The sequence below is a fragment of the Lactuca serriola genome, chromosome 2 (genome assembly GCF_051521515.1).
Source record: "Lactuca serriola cultivar US96UC23 chromosome 2, Lser_US96UC23_V15, whole genome shotgun sequence".
Classification (NCBI taxonomy): Eukaryota; Viridiplantae; Streptophyta; class Magnoliopsida; order Asterales; family Asteraceae; genus Lactuca; species Lactuca serriola.
In genome coordinates this window covers 48,929,611-48,946,039 of record NC_136409.1, presented here as the reverse complement: position 1 = coordinate 48,946,039, position 16,429 = coordinate 48,929,611, and the positions used below count along the sequence as shown (strand labels likewise).

Here is a 16,429-nt window from a genome sequence, read left to right as displayed (position 1 = left end):
CTTTCACTACTGAAACCACTGCCATCCATTATGGTCTTAAACCATTCATGAAGGTTGCCTTTTGCTCGATCAATTTTCTTTCAATACCATGCTTGATCATCTTGCTAAGGAGATGATTGAAGCGATCAAAGGTTTGAATTAGTTTTTTTTCAGGTTTCTGTTCGAAAACTCCAAATTCTGAGAGCAACAAGGTGTGGATTGAGTGTTCTAGATCTTCATCAGTTGAGTAGAGTTCTTTTAACCTATCCCATATTTCTTTAGCCGTTGTGCATGAACCAACTAACCGAAAAGTATCAGATTGCAATGCGAATCTGATCATTCTCATGGCTTTCACATTACATAGCACCTTGTCCTTTTCATCTTGTGGCATTTTATCTACGTTCGCCACAAGTTGATTATATTCTTTTTGAGTTTTCACCGTCCTGTTCGTTCCAGAGTGAACAAAAGGCCCTTGCGTGATAACTTCCTAGATGAGATAACCATTATCTTCAAATCCAACTACGTAATCTTCAAAGTGATGTGCCCACACTTCGTAGTCTTGAGTGTAAAGAATGGGAACCCTTGTAGTGGATCAAATGTTGTTGGAGATGTTGATGGGATTTGTTTGAGAATCATCGTGAGAGATGATGAGTCTTTCCTTAGAACTGCTAGAATCAGACCTGCAAACTTAGAAGATTAGGGTTTTATCAAACACAAGAGTTGCCGTCAACAAGAAGAAGATGACTTCTTTATATTCGATAAAAGCGGAAAGCATAAGGAATTCTTCAAACAGAAGGGATGTATATTGATCACACAGTCTCCTGCTCTGATACCAATTATTAGAACAAAGTTCTAGAAGGATCGATAGATTCTAAGCAGAAAAATAATTAAAAATGTAATGAAGAACACAGGAAAGGTTTAACTGATGTTGAATGATTAAGCTTTAACACCTTAGAAGAGATCGATTAAGAACTTCGACTGTAGAGGTGTTTAGGGTTACAAAACAATAAAGATAATAATTACTCTCGTATCTAAGGCATACATGCATGCACTATTTATAGCTTAACCCTAATTAATAATCACGGATGGACAAGCCCAATCCAGATAAAAAAAATAAAGCCCATGACGCAACAAACAATACCCAATATTTTTCCAAAAATTAGGATAATTTCTTAGCCCCCTACACCTTCTAGGATCGACAACGGTTAACTCCTGTTTCCCCCTCCTCCTTCCCGGTACGACACTTCCCCTCTCCACACCAAAACAATTTTTGTTCCATTTCTCGTTCTTGCCTTCTATCAATGCAACAACGGGGAACGATCCTGTGACAACCCGAAATTTCGAGCTTGTATAAACATTCAAATCTATCAGTGTTAGACTCATTTTGCTGCCAGTTATCACTGGTTGAAACTTAATTTAGTGTGTTCAAACCCTTGTATATCAAAAGTGTAAGTGATTGGAAATAGCAGCCTAAATTCTAACTTGCTTAGAAACCGTAAACCTCCTCAAAAGGGAGTTCACGGTCGAGACCTGTGAGTTTAAGGTCAAGGTGACCGTAAAGCCATCCCTGTTTATAGGGGATGATCATTTCAACCATTCTTTTCCCTCTTCTAAGTCTTGAAACCGATTCTCTCTTAAAAAGCATAAACTTTTGCTTCCAAATGTTCAAGAGCAAGTAAGTGATTCCTTCTTTGTGTGTTAGATCCTTCCTAAATCCATGTTTCACTCTTGATTCATCCAAGGATTTCATCTTTTATCTCGATCATCAAACTTTCTGATATTTGCATATTTAGTTCATATTAAGTATACATTTTTATTTATTTATTAGCTAAATTATTGCATATTATGGACAAAAGGTACTTAAAAGTGTTAAATTATGTTTTTCAGTCCAAAGATGAAGCTCGGAAGTGAAAGGAAGCGGGAGAAACAGTTAGAAGATCGAGAATGGAATAAAGAAGAAAAACACTAAAAATGGCACCTACTCGGCGAGTCAGATCGACTACTCGGCGAGTCCAATCGAAGAATCGAGAAGATAAAGACTCGGGATCCCAGAGAGTTATCACAATACGGGGAATGTGAGAGGGACTCGACGAGTCGATTCATATATTTAAAGATAATTCCACAGATCGATAGAGGGGAGTTCTGGGACGATTCAGAAGTACTTAGCTACGATTGAGAAGCCAGAGAAACCCTAGAAGACGACGAAGGAAGCTAGGATTCAATCCCGGAGAGTAATTGAGGCAAAATTTCATCATTCCATTTATTCTTTTGTTTTATCATTATGGTTAAGCAATTTGACTTTGTTTGTTTGCTGTTATTTACTTCAATTATGAGCTAAAACCTTTAGACTTCTGTTTGGGGATACAAAGTTGACAATATGGTTTGATTGATTGGTAGGATTAATTCCAAGTTGGTGAATTTTTGTTATTTTAGCTTGCTAAAGAACCTTGTGTGTGAATAATAATTAATTTTCTGTTAATAGGAAGATAGTTGATTAGCATGAACATCTATTGATTATTAACCTCATATGCTATGTGATCACTATGCTATATGTGTAGGATTAATGAATATGAAACTAGAATTAATAAGAAAATTGAGTAAATTCATGTGCAAGCTTGTAAGATGACCATCAAACAAGAAGTTAATTAAAGGAATAAATTAGTTAACTATTGCAAGTCTAACTTAACCCGAATAGTTAATCTATTGAATATAATTAAATTAGACAATTGGCCATTGTTTAAGTTAGTTTATTTGCTAAGGATTAGGGTAGTGAATACGAATCAAATCACTTGAATCAGTAACCAACAAAAGAATTAATCCATTGCACTATTACCTTGAAATCAACCATAGAGTTAACCAAGTTGAACTAAACAGAAGTTCCTTTCCAATTATTGAATCTAGTTAAGTCTTTATTTCCTAGTTCTTAAATTAGTAATAGTTAGTAAGTTTCTAGTCTTGCAAAACTAGAGAACACCCCTACTTATTAATTAGCTTAGATAAAATTAGTTTTTAATTTAATTTGTCGTTTCCTGTGATTGATATCCTACTTATTTAGCTATACCACAATTGATAGGTTCACTGCCTGTTGTGTGTTATTTGATAACTAAAAGTAGGTTTAAAACTAAGTGAGTTTGTACACATTAAGTTTTTGGCGCCGTTGCCGGGGAACGGTTCTAAAATTAATATTAAATTCTAGTTTAATCGATCCTTTGTGCGGTATTTACCTTACACAAAGTTATTTACAAAGTAATTCAGTAAGTAGAATTAGTTTATAAAAAAATTCGTTTTTAGAATAACTACAAATTTTCTTTTCTGATTTTGCCTTGAACTCGCCGAGTGCACTCGTGCCGACTCGGCGAGTACATTGCTGTTTCAGTCTTTATTTTTATTTCGTTTTTGTTCTTTTTACGCGTTCTGTTTTTTTTGTTTGTTTATAGTGGTTTCATGACCCGAGGATCTGATACACCTCTGGTCCCTCCTTTGGAAGACCCGGAATCCGCACTAAGAAGAAGCAAAGGAAAATCCGTTGGAGAAACCACATCTTCAAAGAACTCACCACTCAAAAACTTAAAATCCGTTTTCAGCAAGAAGAAGAGCAGCAAATCAGGAGCATCCAGTGCCTCGTTGACAGTTGAAGAACCAATTCAAGAAGATATCGAGTACGAGACCGAGGAAGAAGAAGAGCATACTTACGAGCACGAAACCGATTCCGAAGAAGAGTTAGCTATCACAATGGCTAACATTGATGAAGTCCCCATGGGGGAATGGAAGAAAAGGATGCATGATGTCACCGGGCCGGGACTTGTGCAACCCGCAATTCCCGCGACCGCTACTTTCGAACTAAAAGGCCATATTCTCGCCCAACTCAAGGAGATTCCTTTTTACAGGAAGGATCACGAAGACGCTTACAAGCACTTGGACGAAGTGAATGATGTGGCTGATTACTTCAACGTCCCGAATGTTCCACGCGAGACCCAACTTCTTCGCATGCTTCCTGTCACATTTAAAGGAGCTGCAAAAGATTGGTTAAAGTCACTTCCTCCCGGATTGGTCACCACATGGGCCAAGATGAAAGAAGAGTTCATAGACTATTTCTGCCCGCCCTCCAAGATAGCCAAGCTAAAGAAAATTGCCAACTTCGAGCAACAACCTGGAGAATCTCTTTATGAAGCTTGGGAAAGATACAAGAGCCTACTTAGAAATTGCCCACACCATGACCTTAATAGCCAACAAGAGGTCTCCATTTTCTATGATGGAGTCAATGTCACCACAAGGCAATTGCTTGATTCTCAAGGCCCGCTCACAAAGAAGGCGCTCCGGTAATTAAAGAATTAGTTGAAGAATTCTCTAAGCACTCTAGAGAATACCATAATCTGAGAAACGAAGTAAGTCGTGGGGTAGTGAACGCGGAAAATGATAGCATGGCGGTGGTGATAGCTAAGCTTGATAGTCTAGATCGAAGAATGACAAAAATGGATCAAGCAATCCATGCTATTAGGGTAGGATGCGAAAATTGTAAAGGACCCCATCTCACAAAGGATTGTGATTTGGATGAGAATGGAAATAAGAAAGCTCAAGTCTTTTATTCAAGTGGTGATCGATATGATGAAAATTGGCAGAAACCTAAGAAGGAATGGCTACCATACGAAGAGTATAAGAAGGCAAAGGAGGAGAAATACAAGCAGAAGGAGAGGGGACTATACCAAAAGGAAGAACCGGTAGAAAAGAAAGCCGATTTAGAAGAGTTATTCACTAGATTCATAGCCGCGTCCGAAAAAAGACACAATGATCACGATGCTGCCATACACGAGACCAGAAACATGCTTAGGAATCAGCAAGCATCAATTCTCAACATTGAGAAACAGCTGGGGCAGCTTGCGCATCAAGTGAATGATAGAAGATCGGGTCAACTTCCAAGTAACACCGAACCCAATCCAAGAATGGAGAATGTAAGTGTAATAACCTCCAGCAGTGAAGAAACACATACAGAAGCACAGAGAATCTCCAAGAAGAAGGCAGAAAAGATAGAAGAATCGGATCTAGCAAAACCCGATCCGACTCGCCGAGTCACTCCAATGGACTCGACGAGTCCATACGTAAATGATAAAACTGCCAGTTCTTTGAAGCCTTATAATCCTCCTCTGCCATACCCAATCAAAGCCATGCCTGCAGAAAAAGTAGAAGCATACAGAACCTTCATGACGCATGTTAAAGCTTTACAAGTTAATGTTCCATTTGTGGAAACAGTGCTCCAAACACCTAAGTACTTCAACTTGCTTAAGGGCCTTTTTGCTGCTAGGAAAGATTTGGCTGAAGTCGCGGAAATATTGATGAGTGAGCTACCTGAAAAGAAGGGTGATCCGGGAAATATTGTAATCCCGTGCCAATTTGGTAATGAAGTTTCCACCCGAGCATTAGCTTATTCGGGGGCAAGAATCAATATGATGCCTTTGTCATTCTTTAAGAAGTTAAAATTACCAGAACCAAGGCCGGTGAATATGAAGATCCATTTGGCGGACAAGACGATAATTCATCCACAAGGCGTTTGTGAGGATCTCCTAATAAAAGTTGACAAGTGTATTTTCCCAGTAGACTTCGTGGTAGTTGATATGAAAGAAGACCCCGAAATTCCAATTATTTTGGGGAGATCATTCCTGAACACCGCGTGTGCTTTAATTGATATATGTGAGCCTACATTGACATTAAGGGTGGGTGATGAATCTATAATGTTTAAAGCTAGTCCAGAAGCCAAGCAAGAAGAAGAAAAGAATGAAGAAATCTCAATTATCCAATTGGATGATGAGATATTACAAGAAGAGCTTACATGTTTGCTAAAAGAAGATCCAAGCAAATTTTTGATACACTCTGAAGAAGATGTAGATGTTAACAAGGACTTGGAAGAGTTAGAAAAGCTACTGGAAGGAGCCAACTCAGAAAATACCCAAGAATTGATGGAACCCGATCAGACTCGCCGAGTCACCTTAATGGACTCGACGATTCCAGTCGAATTTGACAAAGACTTGGCCGACTTAGATCTGGTTGTTACTAGTTCTTCACATACCTTGGATTTAGATATTATTCATGACTCTTTAGAAGAACAAACAACAGAAAGAGGAAAGGGAAGGAAAGTTCAATACGCCGATGTAGCATGTCTTGATGCGATTCCTTTTGAAGATGGGTTGAGCATAGGAAGGGATGAAGAGACAAAGGAAAGGAGGGTGGAAGCTGATCAACCATTCACTACTAAACCTAAAGCACGAATCATCACAAAATATGAAGTAATTAAATTTAAAGAGAAGGAAGTGCAAGAGAAGGTGAAAAAGAATGGGGGAAAGAAGAAAAAGAGGAAAAGGGAAGCCCAAGCAGCTGAGGATGATGCTGTGAAAAAGAAAACAGATGCATTGAAAAGGGCTTACAAGAAGAAGATTCACGCTTACAAGACCAAGTACAAACCACAAAGGACTAGGCGTGCATTCCCGATGCTGGAAGATAACGAGACGTAGACGGGAAGGAGTCTAGCTAATGACTCCTTAAAAAGGAGTGCTTGGCGGGAGGCAACCCGTTATATAGAGTTTGCTTTCTTTTACTTTTTAATTTTGTTTGAAATTTTTCTTTCGTTTTTAAAATGTTAATTCTCCAATTCATCGGACATGTCTGCTTGAGAGTGTGCATGGGCTAAGTGTGGGGTGAAATGATTTTAAATAAATAACAAAATTTTGAAAATTATGAATTTTTTGCAAGAGACTCGCTGAGTCTGACCACGACTAGGCGAGTATATATGGATTTCAGAAAAATTTTGACATCACGACCAGACTCGCCGAGTCTGACCCCGACTCGACGAGTCGGTATTATTTACAGAAAAAAAAAATTTGAAATTACTTTTACAACCGGTAACTAGGGTTTTAACCCTAAGAATCAGTTTATTTTCACACACACACTCGCCGTGCGCCTCTCTCTCAACTCTCTCAAGCATTCATCTTTGTTCTTCAAGTTTTCTTCAAATTTCTCAAGTATCATCTTAAAAGGTAACAAATTTCTTCTTGTTTTCTGTTAAGAACCTGATTATAAGGCCATCTATGGTAGCAATTGCATGAAAAAACCCATTTTTGAAAAGTAGTAAATTTCTAGGGTTTTGATTTTTCATGAATCATGTTGTTTTGAAAGCTTATTCTGGCCTTAATACCTTAATAATGTATGCCTAGACAAAACCCTTGACGCGATTTCCAGGTTTCATGGTTTAATTTTCATCGACCCGCCGACTGACTCGTGCAGATCGTGCGACTTGCCGAGTCATACCTGGACTCGACGAGTCGAGTCGGGGGAACATATGCGAGATGGTTTTTAATTATACTCTGTGTTTTCTGGGTTTTGTGTATTTGTTTTGCAGAAATCATGTTCAGAAGGGGGCAAAGTTCTAGTGGCCACCAAGGGGATTTTCCGTGGCTAAACTTCCCACAAATTGAGTCCGCTTCGACATTGCGGAAATGGAAGAAGAAGCTGGCTGACATAAAGAAGAAAGAGATCTATGTGCCCAACCGGATAGATTGGGATTGGTTACAGAATGTGCGCTATGAGGAGGAGTTAGCTCCTTATCTCTTGAAAGAGTTTCACCATGAATGCGAAACAATGGTTTGTGACGGGTGGAGCTGGGTCTTCCATATTCAAGAGCCGGTTTATTTGGAGCTTTGTTTGGAGTTTTTCTCCACGGTATCTTTCACCGGGGGAGTGGATGTTTATCACTCGTCCAGCTTTAGTTTCTGCCAGGGGGGAGAATTTCACCAATGTTCTGTGATGGATCTTGCTTGTCGATTAGGATTTTATGATCAGCCCTTGGTCTCAACACCCATCTTTCGGGCCTTTTTGGCACAAACCCATATGGTGTTTCTCGAAGGAGTTACGAGTACGGGCTAGTGGAATACAATTGGTAACAAGGTCTATATTCCGAAGTCGGCACAGGAAAGGAGCATTCGATCCCCAACACACCGCCTCATTCATCGTCTCATTTCATCCACCATCAATCAACGAAAGGATGATGACAGGTTTCCAACCTTGATGTCTTCTATTTATGGAGCATCATTACACCCGGCGTTTTTTGCAACATTCCTTGGTGTCTAGCTTCATATCTCTCGGAGGGTGCGGTCAAGGATCGCAAAACTTCCCGAATCAATGGTGGGATGTTTGTCACCCGGTTAGCCAATTCATTCGGGTTGATGAACCGCGGTGCGTGGAACTTCATGACAATGATCCCTACACCTCCCTTCAATCCAATTCTTTTCCGGAGAGCGAGGATTATTGAAGATTATGGTGGTGACCATTATGCCATCCCGAATGATGATCTGGTTGTTGGTCCCGAAGCACCGGGGAGGAGGGTTCGTTCAAGGAGAGAGCGGGATGTTGAGGATGAGCCGCCGGTGATTCCGGTTGAGAATGAAGAAGTACCAATGGATTGGTACAATGCGGAGATGAGACGGCTACAAGACCAAATGGCGCGGGGCTTGAATTTTAGCAACCAATCGCATATCCGACTTTTTGACCACTTTAACATTCCACACATAGATGGTGGTAACTTTCCATATATTCCATCATGGGAAGAGGTGATAAGTGCAAGACAAAGTGGTGCTGGAGGAAGTGGAGCAGGGCTAGATGATGATGAGGAGGAGGATTGACTTCTATGCATTTTTTTGAACAATTTTTAATCTTTTTATTTTTGTGTTTGTTTTTATTTGGTTTGTTTGATGTTTTTAAAACTTGCTTTTGGATGTTTATTTGATGTTTGAATGCTTTGACAGTTTTCAGAATTGAATTAGGAGTGGTAGCTTCAAAAGGGGTTTAGAGTTATACAATTAAAGTGAGAAAGAGAGAGTCGAGAAAGAGGGAGCGTTAGAGTTAAAGTATTGAGTCCGGTCCTTAGAGATGTTGGCAAGGGAGTCTAGAAGTGAATAGAAAGTATAGAGAGTTTATGGGAAGCTGGATCAGATGCAGAATGCTATTATTTTCATTCAGTGACCGACTCGTCGAGTGCACTAAGCTGACTCGATGAGTCGCCCTTAATTCTCACAAATGCGAATATTTCCCGAAGTAACTCGACGAGTCTGGTATATACTCGACGAGTCGTTTGGTTTCATGTCGAAGGGGCTGCTGATTTGATGCTGATTAGAGTACCACTTGACTATCTATTCTTTCCATATTTATTCCTGAAGATCTTACACTGTTTTCCGTGTATTTGGAGTGACCCACACGAGATGAGACACCCAAGGCATGGATACCATGTCTAATGTCAATTGAAGTTGGAGCTGAAAAGGAAGTGATCAACATATCCACTACTATCCTAGGGGAGTTTGTTCCAATTCCCTCTTTAGTTTCTTTTTATGTTTTTATCATGCATAATATGCAATGAGGGCATTGCATCAAATAAGTGTGGGGTCGGGGGTTGGTTACATATTAGAAAATTTAGAGTTTTAATTTAGGCTAAATTTTAAAATTTTGCATACTAAAAGTATTACTTAGGATCTAAATTAGAAAATTTTGGTAAAAGTAAAATTAGGACTCCATGTTGGAGTTGTGTTGATGATTGCATGAAAACCCAAATGTTTAGTTGAGCCTATATACGTTCTAGTGCATTTGTGGCTTCCTTATTCTAGTGAAATCATGGGACAAAAACACGGCCCCGCTCAGCCCGAGGGATGCAATATGTTTAGCAGCCTAAACCTGAAATGTATCCAGGAAGATTTTTATCGTTAGCCAATAAAGGTTGAAGTTGAGCGCCCCTGCTTAAGCATGTAGGTTTTGAGTGAAAAAAAAAGAGAGGTACATGTAAAAAAAGAGAATTACAAGAAAAGTTGTAAGAATTTTGGAGCAATCAAAGTGAAGATCAAAAGATCAAAATTCTGAAGATTCAAAAAGTTGAAGATACCAAAAATCAAACAACAAGGTGGTGAATTCAAATAAATTAAAGATCAAATGTCAAAGAAGTGAAGAATTCCAAAGAGCTCCAATGTGGTATCATAAATTGTAATTGTCTAGATTATGTATGCTAGGGTTGCTCAACCAAAAATACCTTGAGGGTAAGAGGTTTTCTGCGGATGGATTCAGAGGGTTGCATAAAATGAGCATAGTTCGGGATGAGTGGGCAAGTGTTTATGAGGATTGTGAGTATTTGGAGTATGGGAGGTCTTTAGGAAAAATTTTAGACACAAATGCATGCGTTGCGGTCTTGGCATAATGGCTGGGTTAGATTGGAGTTGTTATATATGATTCTAATATGTTTAAAATTCAGTTTTGCTTGGGGGCAAACAAAAGACAAGTGTGGGGTATTTTGATATTTGCATATTTAGTTCATATTAAGTATACATTTTTATTAATTTATTAGCTAAATTATTGCATATTATGGACAAAAGGTACTTAAAAGTGTTAAATTATGTTTTTCAGTCCAAAGATGAAGCTCGGAAGTGAAAGGAAGCGGGAGAAACAGTTAGAAGATCGAGAATGGAATAAAGAAGAAAAACACTAAAAATGGCACCTACTCAGCGAGTCAGATCGACTACTCGGCGAGTCCAATCGAAGAATCGAGAAGATAAAGACTCGGGATCCCAGAGAGTTATCACAATACGGGGAATGTGAGAGGGACTCGACGAGTCACCACTTGACTCGATGAGTCGATTCGTGTATTTAAAGATAATTCCACAGATTGATAGAGGGGAGTTCTGGGACGATTCAGAAGTACTTAGCTACGATTGAGAAGCCAGAGAAACCCTAGAAGACGACGAAGGAAGCTAGGATTCAATCCTAGAGAGTAATTGAGGCAAAATTTCATCATTCCATTTATTCTTTTGTTTTATCATTATGGTTAAGCAATTTGACTTCGTTTGTTTGCTGTTATTTACTTCAATTATGAGCTAAAACCTTTAGACTTCTGTTTGGGGATACAAAGTTGACAATATGGTTTGATTGATTGGTAGGATTAATTCCAAGTTGGTGAATTTTTGTTATTTTAGCTTGCTAAAGAACCTTGTGTGTGAATAATAATTAATTTTCTGTTAATAGGAAGATAATTGATTAGCATGAACATCTATTGATTATTAACCTCATATGCTATGTGATCACTATGCTATATGTCTAGGATTAATGAATATGAAACTAGAATTAATAATAAAATTGAGTAAATTCATGTGCAAGCTTGTAAGATGACCATCAAACAAGAAGTTAATTAAAGGAATAAATTAGTTAACTATTGCAAGTCTAACTTAACCCGAATAGTTAATCTATTGAATATAATTAAATTAGACAATTGGCCACTGTTTAAGTTAGTTTATTTGCTAAGGATTAGGGTAGTAAATACGAATCTAATCACTTGAATCAGTAACCAACCAAAGAATTAATCCATTGCACCATTACCTTGAAATCAACCATAGAGTTAACCAAGTTGAACTAAACAGAAGTTCCTTTCCAATTATTGAATCTAGTTAAGTCTTTATTTCCTAGTTCTTAAATTAGTAATAGTTAGTAAGTTTCTAGTCTTGCAAAACTATAGAACACCCCTACTTATTAATTAGCTTAGATAAAATTAGTTTTTAATTTAATTTGTCGTTCCCTGTGATCGATACCCTACTTATTTAGCTATACCACAATTGATAGGTTCACTGCCTTTTGTGTGTTATTTGATAATTAAAAGTAGGTTTAAAACTAAGTGAGTTTGCACACATTACTTTCGCAAGAACACGATTGTGTTTTGGACCGAAAACACCTTCCTTGTCTTCAAAACCATAAGTACCATCCTCCTTTACATCTATCTAGTTAGGATCCTTCATTTTGGACTTAAGATCATCACTCTTTACATGAACAAAAGAGTTTACGGTTCTATGAATCTTCATAGACCGTAAACCCTTATAAAGGGTGTTCTTATAGCCTTTACCCTTCCTAAGGCTAAGCATGGTCCCTAGAATCTGATGCCTTTGATTGAAGCCCTTGAAAACCATCATTTGTGAAAGATTTGGTGAGTTTGCTGTTGAATCTCCTTAGACCGTGAACTCCATGACCGTAAGGTCATTAGACCGTGAACCCAAGAACCGTAAACTCCAAGGACCGTGAACATTTGGACCGTAAACTCCAAGGACCATGAACACTTGGACCGAAAAAACTCAAAGGACCGTGAACTCCCTTTGGTCATGTCTCTTTGATCGTAAACTCTATAGGGTGGCCATATACCCTCGTTATGCAAATGTGATTGTATCCCATGAATCTAAGAGTTTCCTAGCTTATTAGGGTGTTATTCCCTATAATTAGTTGTTTATACACTAATCAAATACACATACATGTCATTATATGTTTATTAGGATCTTTGTGTGCTCAAGGTTTCACCTGACACTCTACATCCTTTTTCCAAACATACTTCCATATCACTCACTACAGGTGAGTTCATACCCCTTAATCTACCTTTTAAATGATTTTAAATGCTTTTATGGGGGGGGGGGGAGAATACAAGTTGAAACATTGTAGTTATTATATCAATCACATGTGATTAATAACTATCAAACAAATGGATTTGTTATACTTTAAGTTGTTTCATCAATCAAACTACTTCAAAATGTTTATCAAACTCTTTTACATGTTAAAATCTTTATCAAACTTGTTCTTAAATGCCAAACCTTTTCTTTAAACTCTTTTAAACTTATATATTGCCCAAATCGTGTCTAATGCATATATAGTTATATAAGTTGGAAGGACATAGGACTCATAAATCACTTTATTTCCTGTTCCTTGTTTGGTTGTGGACTTAGAGTACCATGTTGTTTGTCCGAGTGTCGTTTGATCCTTAGTTATATATTATGTATATATGTATAGACATAAAAGCTTTTATCTCAGTTCAATACACTCAGTTATACAAACAACTCTACTAGTAAACTATAATTGGTATAGTTTAGGAAGACACTACTCATTACTTCTAGTCCAATGAAACATACAAAGAGTCAGTTCATACATGAGTCAATACATACTATTATGAGAAACTAAGAGAACATACTATTATGAGAAACTAAAAAAATTACTATTATGAGAAACTAAGAGAACATACTATAACGAGAAACAATACATATTATACACTATACAAGAGAACATACTATGATGAGAAACAAAGAGAAGACACTACATACTAGACAGAGAGAACATACATTACCCTAGTACATACAATACATATACAAGAATACTATAACATAAATGTGAACCATTACTTCGGGGCATTGCATCACTGCCATGGCTCCTTTTGTATCCAGAGTCTCCTGGAGGGAGAGCGTGAATTTGTGTATAGATCTATACTGGATTGACTATCCTATACCTTGTTGTTCACTATAGTGGGACTTGTAAGTCTACGGGTGCCAACTGTCATTTCTTCCGACGTCTTTCATCGTCGTGTTTTTAGTCGAGAGTATGGTACAATCATATCGCATTATACCTTAATTAACAACCGATTTAAAGTAGTTAGTACAACAGTAGTTACCATAACACAACACTACAATACTTTATTATTTTCCCGTTGCATTCACGATGTGATCTTCTCACATAAATAGTAATGTAAAAGCTATATTATTGGTTAATGATAGTCACACTTGGGAAAATACACAATTTTACAAGAAACAAACATACAGAACATATGATGCCTTGGTAGAAGGCTATGTTTAGTAGAAAATATAGGGTTTTCTAGGAGATATAAATATTTACTACAAACATTTACAAACTTATACATCAAACACTTACTAACATTTTCATACAAACAATGACACTAAAATGCTTATGAACTCACCAGCTTTAAAGCTGATCAACTCTTTCACATAACTTGTATTCTCAGATCATCAGTAGACAGGTACCGATGCTAGGTTTTGAGAAGATGGAGCTTGTTCAAGACTCATCTCTTATTTTGATTTACATTTTTGGTGTCTTATAAACTTCACATAAACACTTGTATTAAATTATATTATTAATGCAATGGATGATGTTGTTGCTTGTTTACTATCATGCTTTGTTGTGATACTGTACATGACGCCCTCCACCCCCGAACGTTTCTTCCGTTCTGGTTTTGGGGTGTGACAGATCCCATTCTCTTTTTTTATGCACGCAAGTAGGAATAGATATGTCACACCCCAAACCGGAATGGCAGAAACATTCAGGGGTGGATGACATCATGTTCAGTATCACAACAATGCAACATAGAAATCAAAGTATAACATCCATTACACTGAGAAAATATAACTTTACATTCTTATTCAAATCATTGTATATATTTGAAACCAAAAAGTATAATCAAAATACATAATTAAATGAAACTCTGTGTTCCTCAAAACTTGTGGATACCTGTTTATCGATTTTCTGAAAATACAAGTAGTTTTGAAAAGAGTGTCAACAATTAAGTTGGTGAGTTCATAAGTATTTTTGTAAAATAACTCTGGTTTGTTTCTTAAAAAGATAAGTATATTCACTCATAAAATCCTACATTTTCTATTATATAAGTATTTGTGTTCTGAAATAGTATCATATAGTTTTAACTCACATAAACTACAAGATGAATCTTTTCCTGTAATAAAATAGTATTTTGTATTTTATACTATTATGAATTCTTTGTAGAAGCCTAGGTTTACCTTTTGTATTGTAAAATACTGTGTTATAGTTTTATTATTTAATAAAACTATATAAAGTTGTTTTCTTATTCATACACTAATCACGTTATTCAATACCAAATTGTGAGTTATCATAACCATACTTGATGAAGTGAGCCTCGCCTAAAACACGACGTTCTTTAGGCGTCGAAATACGGTACGACAATTGTCACCAAAGGTCTGCCGACCTTGCTATTGCAAGCAACTCTGGTGCGGGAGTGTCAATTCCGTATAGATCTATACACATGTGTCACGCTCTCCCTCAAGGAGACTCTGGTTATAATTTTCAGGACTTTTGTTTTATACTTCAATAAGTACTTGAATCGTGTCTCACGAATGATATATTGACGGTTACGTGTAGAGTAAAGAATAATATCTTTGTAATAGATAAACCGTAAATCTCTAATAAATTATATTTAATATAATTTATATAATTATTTTCGTAAGTTATTCTAAATATATAAAGCAACACGTAAGTTCCATAAACTATATCTATTTTAGTTTATAAGTTTAGTTTCGTGTTATAATCTGAACCTTGTAAAATAGTATCTTAGTTCCATAAACAAGATTTATATAGTTTATCATACGACTCAAGTATACTCAATATATATATATATATATATATATATATATATATATATATATATATATATATATATATATATATATATATATATATATATATATATATATTTGATTAAAAAGAAGTCTTTTGAACTTGTTTATTAAAACAATATGTTTTTATCAAAACTTTACCCATAATCATATATATAAAGTTGATAGTAAAAATCTCTTAATAAAATCGAAAGATAAACATAATAAAATATGTGCGTCGAACAGCTGGCGAGGGGGAGGGCACACTTCGGCTTCGGATGCGAGACACGCGTCACATTTCGGACGCCTCCACTGACGCAACACGCTTTGGAACCAGAGTGGACCGCTGATTCGGACGTGTCATCGGGTCGGACATGGGGTGGCTCGTGAGGAATGGATTACGTGGCCGATTCTAGGCCTTGTTTTTTCAAAGATTTTTGAAATTTGTGCCCAGAACTTCAAAAATTCATAACTTTCGCATACGAGCTCCGTTTTCGACGTTCTTTATATCAACGCGTAGGTGAAATTATACTCTACGGTTTCGCTTAGACTCCGTCAGCTAATTTTGATTTATTTTTAATATTATTATTTTTAACAGTCCGGGATAGGAAAATCCATTAAAATCCATAACTTCTTCATCCGATGTCCGTTTTCGACTGTCTTTTTACCGTTGTAATACTATTGACGAGACCTTCGATTCTCGTTTAGGTTGTGTTGGCAAAAAATCGTCCGATCTTTATTTCGAATTTCGGACTGTGTAATGTTATGTCGAATCTTAGAAAAATCATAACTTCTTCATACGAAGTCAGATTTGGACGTTCTTTTTACGGACACTCTTGGTTTAGTGTATGCTACAACTTTCATTTAGATACCTAAGGCTAAAAAGCATTTTATTGAAATCTCTATTTTTACTTTGAATAGTGTTTTGCCGGTTTTGTCGCGAATCTTGAATAGATCATAACTTCTCGTTATAAGTCGGATTTTGGTTTTCTTTATATATTTGGAATCCTTGTTACAAACTCTACCACTTTATTCATCCCAATTAAGATTATTGAACAATTTATTTTTGACGCCACTTTTCATCTCAATTAATTTCTATTTTTATTATTTCAAAATAAGTTACAATAGTTGACCTAAACTATTACATTATGAATTTACTAGTACATAGGTAGAGTTTAGACCTGAATAAATCAAGAATATTTCCATTAATG

The 16,429-nt window shown here is 36.7% G+C and overlaps 1 non-coding gene across 1 annotated transcript; it reads right to left on the bottom strand.

Annotated features, from left to right (window-relative positions):
• Positions 1 to 4,095: 4,095 nt before the first annotated feature.
• LOC145090933 (small nucleolar RNA R71) lies at positions 4,096 to 4,199 on the bottom strand. Its single transcript, XR_013701854.1, has one exon. It is a non-coding gene; the product is annotated as a small nucleolar RNA R71 (small nucleolar RNA).
• Positions 4,200 to 16,429: the final 12,230 nt, after the last annotated feature.